General features: G+C 44.3%; 1 long non-coding RNA gene across 1 annotated transcript in view; it reads right to left on the bottom strand.

Annotated features, from left to right (window-relative positions):
- Positions 1–2,057: 2,057 nt before the first annotated feature.
- Positions 2,058–12,822, bottom strand: part of LOC135050286 (uncharacterized) — a 32,869-nt gene continuing 22,104 nt past the window's right edge. The window contains exon 3 of the long non-coding RNA XR_010241594.1: positions 2,058–2,185. This is a non-coding gene — a long non-coding RNA (uncharacterized LOC135050286). The remainder of the gene's footprint in view (positions 2,186–12,822) is intronic.

Here is a 12,822-nt window from a genome sequence, read left to right as displayed (position 1 = left end):
TTTCTATTTCTGTTACTGTACACCTGTGCTAAAATAGAATCTCGCTTACATAAGTATATAGGCTGCTAATATTGCTTGTTTGCAGTATTGAAACAACTTGTTATTGTATACATTTATACCTTCACTGTATGAAATACATGAGTGTCCAATATATATAATAATAATAATATTAATAATAATTTTATTTATATAGCGCTCTTTCTCCAACAGGACTGAAGGCGCTTTACAGATATCAGAAACAATGCACATGATACAGAGGATTTGAGTAATACAACAATAGACAAGCCACACAGACATAGAAGAAAACCTGAAGCACACAGAAAGCATAATGCAGGATTGGTGTAGGCATTTTGGGTAATAACTTCCAAGGGTTGTGTATTCCACCCTCACAAGGTACCAGGTGCGGCAGCCATCTTGGGCGCTCAGCGTAGGATTACCCAGGGTGGAATAGTCCACCCCTAGAAGAGATGACACAAAATGGGGGTGATTTCAGAGTCCTACAGTTCAGAGTAGGGTTCCATCAAAACCATCAGGCCTATGTATTTTTCATCCCATCCACAAGTGTACCATATGGGGCAGCCATGTTGGGCGCACTTTGAAGGTTACACTGTGGGAGGTGAGCCATACAAGGGCCAGGTTCATATAAGGGAAAACTGATACTTATGTAGTAGTATGATGTACCCTGTATGTAGGGCGCAATGGCAAGGTGTGCAATCAGTGGAGGTAAACATTACAGGAAAAACACATGGTGGGGTGGAAGCGAGCAATGAAGAGAGAAAAAAAAACCACACAATAGCAGGTAACTAGTGGCAGAAGTAAAATTGGGATAACATTTTGATCAGATCATAGTATGGGTGGGTAGGAGAATGTGGGGGGCATACTCAGAAGCAATGGGGATGTCCCTGCTGAGCCTGGTCCTGGTGCTGTGCCCCCACAGTTCCCTGTTCATCTCGATGGTTAGGCCCAGGGGCAGACTTGATGTTCTCAGCCAGAGAGGTGGTAAGCCTGGTCTTGGTGTTCTCATGTTTGAGGCGAGGAGAGGCCACATAAAGTTCCAGAGTTTTTTGGTTGTAATGCAGTCCTTCTGTTAATTTATAAGTTTGTTTACCTTCTGTTTCCTTCGGTTTGACACAGGTATAACACTGCTGTTGTTTTGAGCTGCCACTTGATAACTAGCCACTTCATATACTAGTCACTGCAGCGTCCTAATAGGCCTGGCGTCCTATGCTACTGTATACTGAGTAAATGAGTCTACAAACACGTCCTTTCTGATTACAACCCCCTCCCCCACACAGCAACCCTACCACCAAAAGGTGTTAATCAACTACCAAATGTGAGGTTTGTAAACCCCAGTCAATCACTATAAGTTTTTGCACACTACAGATATTAATCCACTTATAACAATTTTCTAAACATACAATGTAATGTGCAATGGTCTGCAATAATTACCAAGTAGATCTTTACTAAAAAAGGAGCAATGGTCTGCAATACTTACCAAGTAGATCTTTACTAAAAAAGGAGCAATGGTCTGCAATAATTACCAAGTAGATCTTTACTAAAAAAGGAGCAATGGTCTGCAATAATTACCAAGTAGATCTTTACTAAAAAAGGAGCGACTTGCCTTAAATATATGGCATCGTGTCTACAGACTGACTTTATAAGTATTTGTCTTTTCAGTGGTTAATGTAAGATTATTATTGAGTAGGATCAATTTAGTAAATTGTGTGATTTCTTTAAGCAATTCACAGAACAATTTTTGTACAACTAATAGTTTTTATATATATTTCATATGTATTTTATTTATTACATTTTTTTTATTATTCATCTGTAAAATTTATTTCAATTGATAGTGCTGTTCATAAATACTGTATACTTTTTCATTGTGATTACATATATTAGCATTGTTTCTCTTTAGTAGCAGGTAGCAGCTTCACTTACAATGGGGCATACTGTATGTAACAGGGTTCCGAGTCTGCCAGACGTGCAGGATGCCAGGCGATCTCGTTTTTATTTTTTTTTTAAAGCGGCAATCGTTTTGCCTTGTAAATAATTGTCACTTTAAAAAACCCTCCGAGATCTACCGGTATCCGGCAAATTCAGAACCCTATTACATATGCCCCATTATATTTAAATGCCTTTGTAGGGTTTGATAGTAACCACAGATCCTTTGTGCCTTTGTGGTACCCTATAAATAAAGAATACATATAATAATAATAATAATAATAATAATAATAATAATAATAATAATAATAATAATAATAATACTACAGAATATGTATTAAAAAAAACTTGATACCATAAAAACACAAGGCAGAAAAATGACATTCCTCTGGGCTATAACAAGATAACAATCAGTAGAAACTATATATAGCATTTTAGATTTATGTATTATTAGTTTTTCAACCTTTAGCTAAATATAGACTTGTTATTACCTATCAGTTTACATACTGTACTGCTCTAGGTGCGGTTGAATATAATCTGCTATGATCTGGAATTTTTAGCTTCAAACTGATTCAACTTACTTGTAGTTCAGGTTTTCTTCCAGTATGCTAACATTTATTTATTTTTAGCCAGTATTACTGACACTCTAGTGACTGCCCATTAGGTAAGGGAAATAAATTATTTAACTTTAATATTTTTTTATATTGTAATTGAATTGCTATCATTAATACCGGCTCTAGACATACCCTAAACATCACCTTCCAGCAGCTCAGAGGCTTGGATTCAGAAGGGGTGTGACTTCATGATAATGTGGGGGCGTGGTTTTGGAAGCTCATGGGAGGGGTTTATTTTGTCTTGAATTTGGTTATTAAAATCTTTGGGAGAAAAAATAATTTATCCTCAGAAATTTTTATCAGATGATCTACTATGATCTTACTTTCCTGGAGGCCACTGCTGGAGAGGGACTACTCTGATTTGCTTCATAGAGCAGAGTGTGGGGGCCCCTAATCTGTGGGGGGCCCGGGACAACCGCCCCAGTTGTCCCTCCCTTAATCTGGACAGGTACCTATTGCCTTGTTTGCTGTCTTTCCGCATCATGCCTGCTCCCATTTTCCCTTTACCTCTTTTCTGTCTGTCCTTGTGACTTCTGTGTCCTTTCTCTGCCGATTAACTTTGTCTTCCATGCCCCATTCCAAGTGTATTCAATCCCTCCATATGACAATGGAAGACTTATTAGAATTGGGACTATGCATTGTAGTCACACAACATTCCTGACTTAAATCTCCTCCTATTACCATGCTGATGCCTCTATGGTGGCAAGGAGTGGGACAGTGACAAGCATCTCAGCTAGGGGTCAAAGCTAGATTCCTAGAGACCTGAGCCCAGTTATGGTAGCTATCACTCTTGCTCCGATATAGGGTATTGTATTAGGTGCATGGTACTTCCACATGTAGCATTGAAAACCTACAAGGTTAGTTCAGGGGTGGCAACTCTTGAAAATATTTTTTGTGACTTGGCTTAGGGGGTCATTCCGACCCGATCGCACGCTGCAGTTTTTCGCAGTGGTGTGATCGGGACAGAACTGCCCACGCGCCGGCGCCACAGTGCTCCGGCGCATGCCAGATGGCCGATGGCCATCGTTGCCTAGCGAACGCTTCTGCCTGATTGACAGGCAGAGGCGGTCGCTGGGCGGGAAGGGGCGGCATGGCTGCGTTTGGCCGCCGTTTTCGGGGCGCGGTCCGGCCAACACAGGCATGCCGGACAGTGCAGGGGGGGGGCAGTCCGCAGCGGCTGCGTGATGTCACGCAGCCGCTGCGACCCTGGCAGCGACAAGTAACTCCCGGCCAGCCGCAGGAGCCGTGCTGGCTGGGAGTTACTCTACAAGTACAAAAGCAGCGGCGATGCTTTCGTACGTGTGCGGTGGGGCCGGGCCAGACATGCGGGGCGGACTAGCCCTGTGCTGGGCGTCCCCCCTGCATGTTTGTGTCAGTGATCGTAGCTGTGCTAAATTTAGCACAGCTACGATAAGGTTGGAATGACCTCCTTAGTCTACTGGGCACAAGATGTAGGGTTCTATGTACTAAGCCTTGGACAGAGATAAAGTGGAGACAGATAAAGTACCAGCCAATCAGCTCCTGTCATTCTTTTAAACACAGCCTGCAACATGACAGTTAACAGCTGATTGGCTGGCACTTTATCTCTCTCCACTTTATTGCTTTCCAAGGCTTAATACATAGACCCCATAGTTTAGCAGAGTATACTAGGGGCACCAGATATAGTTTAGCTTAGTATACTAGGCAGAAGATATAGTGTATATATATATATATATATATATATATATATATATATATATATATATATATATATATATATATATATATATATATATATATATATATATATACACTCCAGCATGTCAGGCGGCACTCCGTTTATAACTGTAATCACTGATAGTGTGGGTGCCCTCCAGAAGGAATTAGGACAGAGCCCTTCCCAAACACAGCAGCAGTCAGGCGGCACTCACGGCGATAATAAACCGATGCCTTATGGAGCAATCAACGTTTCAATGTATGAATAAATATATGATTTCCTGATGAAAATGTATTTATTCATACATTGAAACGTTGATTGCTCCATAAGGCATCTGTTTCTTTTATTATCGCCGTGAGTGCCGCCTGACTGCTGATATATATATATATATATATATATATATATATATATATATATATATATATATATATATATATATATATATATATATATATATATATATATATATATATATAAAATAAGATTTTACTTACCGATAAATCTATTTCTCATAGTCCGTAGTGGATGCTGGGACTCCGTAAGGACCATGGGGAATAGCGGCTCCGCAGGAGACAGGGCACAAGAATAAAAGCTTTAGGATCAGGTGGTGTGCACTGGCTCCTCCCCCTATGACCCTCCTCCAAGCCTCAGTTAGGATACTGTGCCCGGACGAACGTACATAATAAGGAAGGATATTGAATCCCGGGTAAGACTCATACCAGCCACACCAATCACACCGTACAACTCGTGATCTGAACCCAGTTAACAGTATGATACCAACGAAGGAGCCTCTGAAAAGGATGGCTCACAACAACAATAACCCGATTTTGTTAACAATAACTATGTACAAGTATTGCAGACAATCCGCACTTGGGATGGGCGCCCAGCATCCACTACGGACTATGAGAAATAGATTTATCGGTAAGTAAAATCTTATTTTCTCTGACGTCCTAGTGGATGCTGGGACTCCGTAAGGACCATGGGGATTATACCAAAGCTCCCAAACGGGCGGGAGAGTGCGGATGACTCTGCAGCACCGAATGAGAGAACTCCAGGTCCTCCTCAGCCAGGGTATCAAATTTGTAGAATTTAGCAAACGTGTTTGCCCCTGACCAAGTAGCTGCTCGGCAAAGTTGTAAAGCCGAGACCCCTCGGGCAGCCGCCCAAGATGAGCCCACTTTCCTTGTGGAATGGGCTTTTACCGATTTAGGCTGTGGCAGGCCTGCCACAGAATGTGCAAGTTGAATTGTACTACAAATCCAACGAGCAATAGTCTGCTTAGAAGCAGGAGCACCCAGCTTGTTGGGTGCATACAGGATAAACAGCGAGTCAGACTTTCTGACTCCAGCCGTCCTGGAAACATATATTTTCAGGGCCCTGACAACGTCAAGTAACTTGGAGTCCTCCAAGTCCCTAGTAGCCGCAGGCACCACAATAGGTTGGTTCATGTGAAAAGCAGAAACCACCTTAGGGAGAAATTGAGGACGAGTCCTCAATTCTGCCCTGTCAGAATGAAAAATTAAGTAAGGGCTTTTATATGATAAAGCCGCCAATTCTGACACACGCCTGGCTGAAGCCAGGGCTAACAGCATCGTCACCTTCCATGTGAGATATTTTAAGTCCACAGTGGTGAGTGGTTCAAACCAATGTGACTTAAGGAACCTCAAAACAACATTGAGATCCCAAGGTGCCACTGGAGGCACAAAAGGAGGTTGTATATGCAGTACCCCTTTTACAAATGTCTGAACTTCAGGTACTGAAGCCAGTTCTTTCTGGAAGAAAATCGACGGGGCCGAAATTTGAACCTTAATGGACCCTAATTTTAGGCCCATAGACAGTCCTGTTTGCAGGAAATGGAGGAAACGACCCAGTTGAAATTCCTCTGTAGGGGCCTTCTTGGCCTCACACCACGCAACATATTTTCGCCAAATGCGGTGATAATGTTTTGCGGTTACATCCTTCTTGGCTTTGACCAGGGTAGGGATGACTTCATCTGGAATGCCTTTTTCCTTCAGGATCCGGCGTTCAACCGCCATGCCGTCAAACGCAGCCGCGGTAAGTCTTGGAACAGACAAGGCCCCTGCTGGAGCAGTTCCTTTCTTAGAGGTAGAGGCCACGGGTCTTCCGTGAGCATCTCCTGAAGTTCCGGGTACCAAGTCCTTCTTGGCCAATCCGGAACCACGAGTATCGTTCTTACTCCTCTCCTTCTTATGATTCTCAGTACTTTTGGTATGAGAGGCAGAGGAGGGAACACATACACTGACTGGTACACCCACGGTGTCACCAGAGCGTCCACCGCTATTGCCTGAGGGTCCCTTGACCTGGCGCAATATCTGTCTAATTTTTTGTTTAGACGTGACGCCATCATGTCCACCTTTGGTTTTTCCCAACGGTTTACAATCAGGTGGAAGACTTCTGGGTGAAGTCCCCACTCTCCCGGGTGAAGGTCGTGTCTGCTGAGGAAGTCTGCTTCCCAGTTGTCCACTCCCGGAATGAACACTGCTGACAGAGCTATCACATGATTTTCCGCCCAGCGAAGAATCCTTGCAGCCTCTGCCATTGCCCTCCTGCTTCTCGTGCCGCCCTGTCTGTTTACGTGGGCGACTGACGTGATGTTGTCCGATTGGATCAATACCGCCTGACCCTGAAGCAGGGGTTTCGCTTGACTTAGGGCATTGTAAATGGCCCGTAGTTCCAGAATGTTTATATGAAGAGATGTTTCCATGCTTGACCACAAGCCCTGGAAGTTTTTTCCCTGTGTGACTGCTCCCCAGCCTCTCAGGCTGGCATCCGTGGTCACCAGGACCCAGTCCTGAATGCCGAATCTGCGGCCCTCTAGTAGATGAGCACTCTGCAGCCACCACAGAAGAGACACCCTTGTCCTTGGAGACAGGGTTATCCGCTGATGCATCTGAAGATGCGATCCGGACCATTTGTCCAGTAGATCCCACTGAAACGTTCTTGCATGGAATCTTCCGAATGGAATTGCTTCGTAAGAAGCCACCATTTTCCCCAGGACCCTCGTGCACTGATGCACTGACACCTGGGCTGGTTTTAGGAGGTTCCTGACTAGCTCGGATAACTCCTTGGCCTTCTCCTCCGGGAGAAAAACCTTCTTCTGGACTGTGTCCAGAATCATTCCTAGGAACAGAAGACGTGTCGTTGGAATCAGCTGCGATTTTGGAATATTTAGGATCCACCCGTGCTGACGTAACACTATCTGAGATAGTGCTACTCCGACTTCTAACTGTTCCCTGGACCTTGCCCTTATCAGGAGATCGTCCAAGTAAGGGATAATTAATACGCCTTTTCTTCGAAGAAGAATCATCATTTCGGCCATTACCTTGGTAAAGACCCGAGGTGCCGTGGACAACCCAAACGGCAGCGTCTGAAACTGATAATGACAGTCTTGTACTACAAACCTGAGATACCCTTGGTGAGAAGGGTAGATTGGGACGTGGAGATAAGCATCTTTGATGTCCAGAGACACCATATAGTCCCCTTCTTCCAGGTTCGCTATCACCGCTCTGAGTGATTCCATCTTGAATTTGAACCTTTTTATGTAAGTGTTCAAGGATTTCAGATTTAAAATTGGTCTCACCGAGCCGTCCGGCTTCGGTACCACAAACAGCGTGGAATAATACCCCTTTCCTTGTTGTAGGAGGGGTACCTTGATTATCACCTGCTGGGAATACAGCTTGTGAATGGCTTCCAGAATTGCCTCCCTGTCGGAGGGAGACTTTGGCAGAGCTGACTTCAGGAACCGGCGAGGGGGAAACGCCTCGAATTCCAGTTTGTACCCCTGCGATACTACCTGTAGAATCCAGGGATCCACTTGCGAGTGAGCCCACTGCGCGTTGAAATTCTTGAGACGGGCCCCCACCAAGCCTGAGTCTGCTTGTAAAGCCCCAGCGTCATGCTGAAGACTTGGCAGAAGCAGGGGAAGGCTTCTGATCCTGGGAAGCGGCTGCATGGTGCAGTCTTTTCCCCCTTCCTCTGCCCCGGGGCAGAAAGGAATGGCCTTTTGCTCGCTTGTATTTATGGGAACGAAAGGATTGAGTTTGAAAAGACGGTGTCTTTTTCTGTTGATGTGAAGTGACCTGGGGTAAGAAGGTGGACTTTCCAGCCGTTGCCGTGGCCACCAGGTCCGAAAGACCAGCCCCAAATAACTCCTCCCCTTTATACGGCAATACTTCCATATGTCGTTTTGAATCCGCATCCCCTGACCACTGACGCGTCCATAACGTTCTTCTGGCAGAGATGGACATAGCACTTACTCTTGATGCCAGGGTGCAAATATCCCTCTGTGCATCACGCATATATAGTAATGCATCCTTCAAATGCTCTATAGTTAACAATATATTGTCCCTATCCAGGGTATCAATATTTTCAGTCAGGGAATCCGACCACGCGACTCCAGCACTGCACATCCAGGCTGAAGCGATTGCTGGTCGCAGTATAACACCAGTATGTGTGTATATACTTTTTAGGATATTTTCCAGCCTTCTATCAGCTGGTTCTTTGAGGGTGGCCGTATCAGGAGACGGTAACGCTACTTGTTTAGATAAACGTGTGAGCGCCTTATCTACCCTAGGGGGTGTTTCCCAACGTGTCCTAACCTCTGATGGGAAAGGATATAGTGCCAATAATTTATTAGAAATTAGCAGTTTTTTGTCGGGAGAAACCCCACGCTTTATCACATACCTCATTCAATTCATCTGACTCAGGAAAAACTATTGGTAGTTTTTTCACCCCCCACATAATACCCTTCTTAGTGGTATTTGTAGTGTCAGAAATGTGCAATGCTTCCTTCATTGCCGTGATCATGTAACGTGTGGCCCTACTGGACATTACGTTCGACTCATCACCGTCGACACTAGACTCCGTATCTGTGTCTGGGTCTGTGTCGACCCACTGAGGTAACGGGCGTTTTAGGGCCCCTGACGGTGTCTGAGACGCCTGGACAGGCACTAATTGATTTGCCGGCTGTCTCATGTCGTCAACAGTTTTTTGCAAAGTGTTGACATTATCACTTAATTGTTTGAACACGATCATCCAGTCAGGTGTCGACTCCCTAGGGGGTGACATCACTAACGCAGGCAATTGCTCCGCCTCCACATCATTTTCCTCCTCATACATGTCGACACACACGTACCGACACACAGCACACACACAGGGAATGCTCTACGGAACTGTGAGGGAAAATGGCGCTTGTGTGCTGAGGAGATAGGCTCCGCCCCTTCACGACGTCCTTATCTCCCGCTTTTTTGTGTAAAAATGGCAGGGGTTAAAATACATCCATATAGCCCAGGAGCTATATGTGATGTATTCTTTTGCCACCTAAGGTATTATCATTTATATTGCGTCTCAGGGCGCTCCCCCCCAAGCGCCCTGCACCCTCAGTGACCGGAGTGTGAAGTGTGCTGAGAGCAATGGCGCACAGCTGCGGTGCTGTGCGCTACCTTAGTCTGAAGACAGGATTGTCTTCTGCCGCCGATTTCACCGGACCTCTTTGTCTCTTCTGGCTCTGTAAGGGGGACGGCGGCGCGGCTCCGGTGACCCATCCAGGCTGTACCTGTGATCGTCCCTCTGGAGCTAATGTCCAGTAGCCTAAGAAGCCCAATCCACTCTGCACGCAGGTGAGTTCGCTTCTTCTCCCCTTAGTCCCACGATGCAGTGAGCCTGTTGCCAGCAGGACTCACTGAAAATAAAAAACCTAAAATATACTTTTATTCTAAGCAGCTCAGGAGAGCCACCTAGCCTGCACCCTTCTCGTTCGGGCACAAAAATCTAACTGAGGCTTGGAGGAGGGTCATAGGGGGAGGAGCCAGTGCACACCACCTGATCCTAAAGCTTTTATTCTTGTGCCCTGTCTCCTGCGGAGCCGCTATTCCCCATGGTCCTTACGGAGTCCCAGCATCCACTCGGACGTCAGAGAAATATTAGTTTAGCAGAGTATATACAGTACTAGACATAAGATATAGTTTAGCAGAGTATATACAGTACTAGACATCAGATACAGTTTAGCAGAGTATATACAGTACTAGACATAAGATATAGTTTAGCAGAGTATATACAGTACTAGACATCAGATACAGTTTAGCAGAGTATATACAGTACTAGACATCAGATACAGTTTAGCAGAGTATATACAGTACTAGACATCAGATATAGTTTAGCAGAGTGTATACAGTAGAGTACTAGACATCAGATACAGTTTAGCAGAGTATATACAGTACTAGACATCAGATATAGTTTAGCAGAGTATATACAGTACTAGACATCAGATACAGTTTAGCAGAGTATATACAGTACTAGACATCAGCTATAGTTTAGCAGAGTATATACAGTACTAGACATCAGCTATAGTTTAGCAGAGTATATACAGTACTAGAAATCAGATACAGTTTAGCAGAGTATATACAGTACTAGACATCAGATATAGTTTAGCAGAGTATATACAGTACTAGACATCAGATACAGTTTAGCAGAGTATATACAGTACTAGACATCAGATACAGTTTAGCAGAGTATATACAGTACTAGACATCAGATATAGTTTAGCAGAGTATATACAGTACTAGACATCAAATACAGTTTAGCAGAGTATATACAGTACTAGACATCAGATATAGTTTAGCAGAGTATATACAGTACTAGACATCAAATACAGTTTAGCAGAGTATATACAGTACTAGACATCAGATATAGTTTAGCAGAGTATATACAGTACTAGACATCAGATATAGTTTAGCAGAGTATAAGAGTATATACAGTACTAGACATCAGATATAGTTTAGCAGAGTATATACAGTACTAGACATCAGATACAGTTTAGCAGAGTATATACAGTACTAGACATCAGATACAGTTTAGCAGAGTATATACAGTACTAGACATCAGATACAGTTTAGCAGAGTATATACAGTACTAGACATCAGATATAGAGTATATACAGTACTAGACATCAGATATAGTTTAGCAGAGTATATACAGTACTAGACAGATATAGTTTAGCAGAGTATATACAGTACTAGACATCAGATACAGTTTAGCAGAGTATATACAGTACTAGACATCAGATATAGTTTAGCAGAGTATATACAGTACTAGACATCAGATACAGTTTAGCAGAGTATATACAGTACTAGACATCAGATATAGTTTAGCAGAGTATATACAGTACTAGACATCAGATACAGTTTAGCAGAGTATATACAGTACTAGACATCAGATACAGTTTAGCAGAGTATATACAGTACTAGACATGAGATACAGTTTAGCAGAGTATATACAGTACTAGACATCAGATATAGTTTAGCAGAGTATATACAGTACTAGACATCAGCTATAGTTTAGCAGAGTATATACAGTACTAGACATCAGATATAGTTTAGCAGAGTATATACAGTTTAGTCTACTAGGCACAAGCATACTTGCCTACTCTCCCGGAATGGCCGGGAGGCTCCCGAAAATCGGGTGACCCTCCCGGCCCCCCGGAAGAGCAGGCAAGTCTCCCGATTCGTGGGGACCCCCCTGCCCGTCCGCCCACTTAGTGTGTAAAGTGGGCGGTCCGAGCAGTTGATGACGCGATTCTTGCTGAATCGCGTCATCATAGCCACGCCCCCTGCAGTGTAATGCCGGTGATCGCGGCATTACAGAGCGGGGGGCATGGCTTAAAAGAGGCATCATCATGACCCCGCCCTTGCTCCGCCCCACTCCGCCCTTTCTCCGCCCCATCCCATCTCCGGTCCGCCTCCGGCCCACCCCCTCCACGACGTCACAGCCTCCCCTGCCCGCCCTCTGAGCTGACCTGGCTGCTCTCTCCCGCAGAGAGCAGCCAAAATGTAGGTAAGTCTGGGCACAAGATGTAGGGTTCTATGTACTAAGCCTTGGACAGAGATAAAGTGGAGACAGATAAAGTACCAGCCAATCAGCTCCTGTCATTCTTTTAAACACAGCCTGCAACATGACAGTTAACAGCTGATTGGCTGGCACTTTATCTCTCTCACTTTATTGCTTTCCAAGGCTTAATACATAGACCCCATAGTTTAGCAGAGTATACTAGGGGCACCAGATATAGTTTAGCTTAGTATACTAGGCAGAAGATATAGTTATATATATATATATATATATATATATATATATATATATATATATATATATATATATATAAATATTAGTATAGCAGAGTATATACAGTACTAGACATCAGATATAGTTTAACAGAGTATATACAGTACTAGACATCAGATATAGTTTAGCTTAGTATACTAGGCAGAAGATATAGTTTATATATATATATATACCTCCCAACTGTCCCGCTTTCAGCGGGACAGTCCCGCTATTCGGACCCTGTCCCGCTGTCCCACCCGCGGGCAGCAGTGTCCCGCGAGTGGGGGGGCAGTTAGGGGAGGCTTTGATCACCCGCTGCTCTGCTCTGCAAAGCAGCCGGTGATCACTGAATACATGCTGTGCTGTGCGCACGGCATGTATTCAGAGCTAGGAGGGGAGCGGGGGCTGCCCAGCTGCTGGGAGAGCGCTGGGCACGCCCCCAAAGGGAGAGAAAAA

The sequence above is a fragment of the Pseudophryne corroboree genome, chromosome 2 (assembly GCF_028390025.1).
Source record: "Pseudophryne corroboree isolate aPseCor3 chromosome 2, aPseCor3.hap2, whole genome shotgun sequence".
NCBI lineage: Eukaryota > Metazoa > Chordata > Amphibia > Anura > Myobatrachidae > Pseudophryne > Pseudophryne corroboree.
Note: the sequence above shows the minus strand (reverse complement) of the source record. Positions and strands in the feature narration are given on the sequence as shown.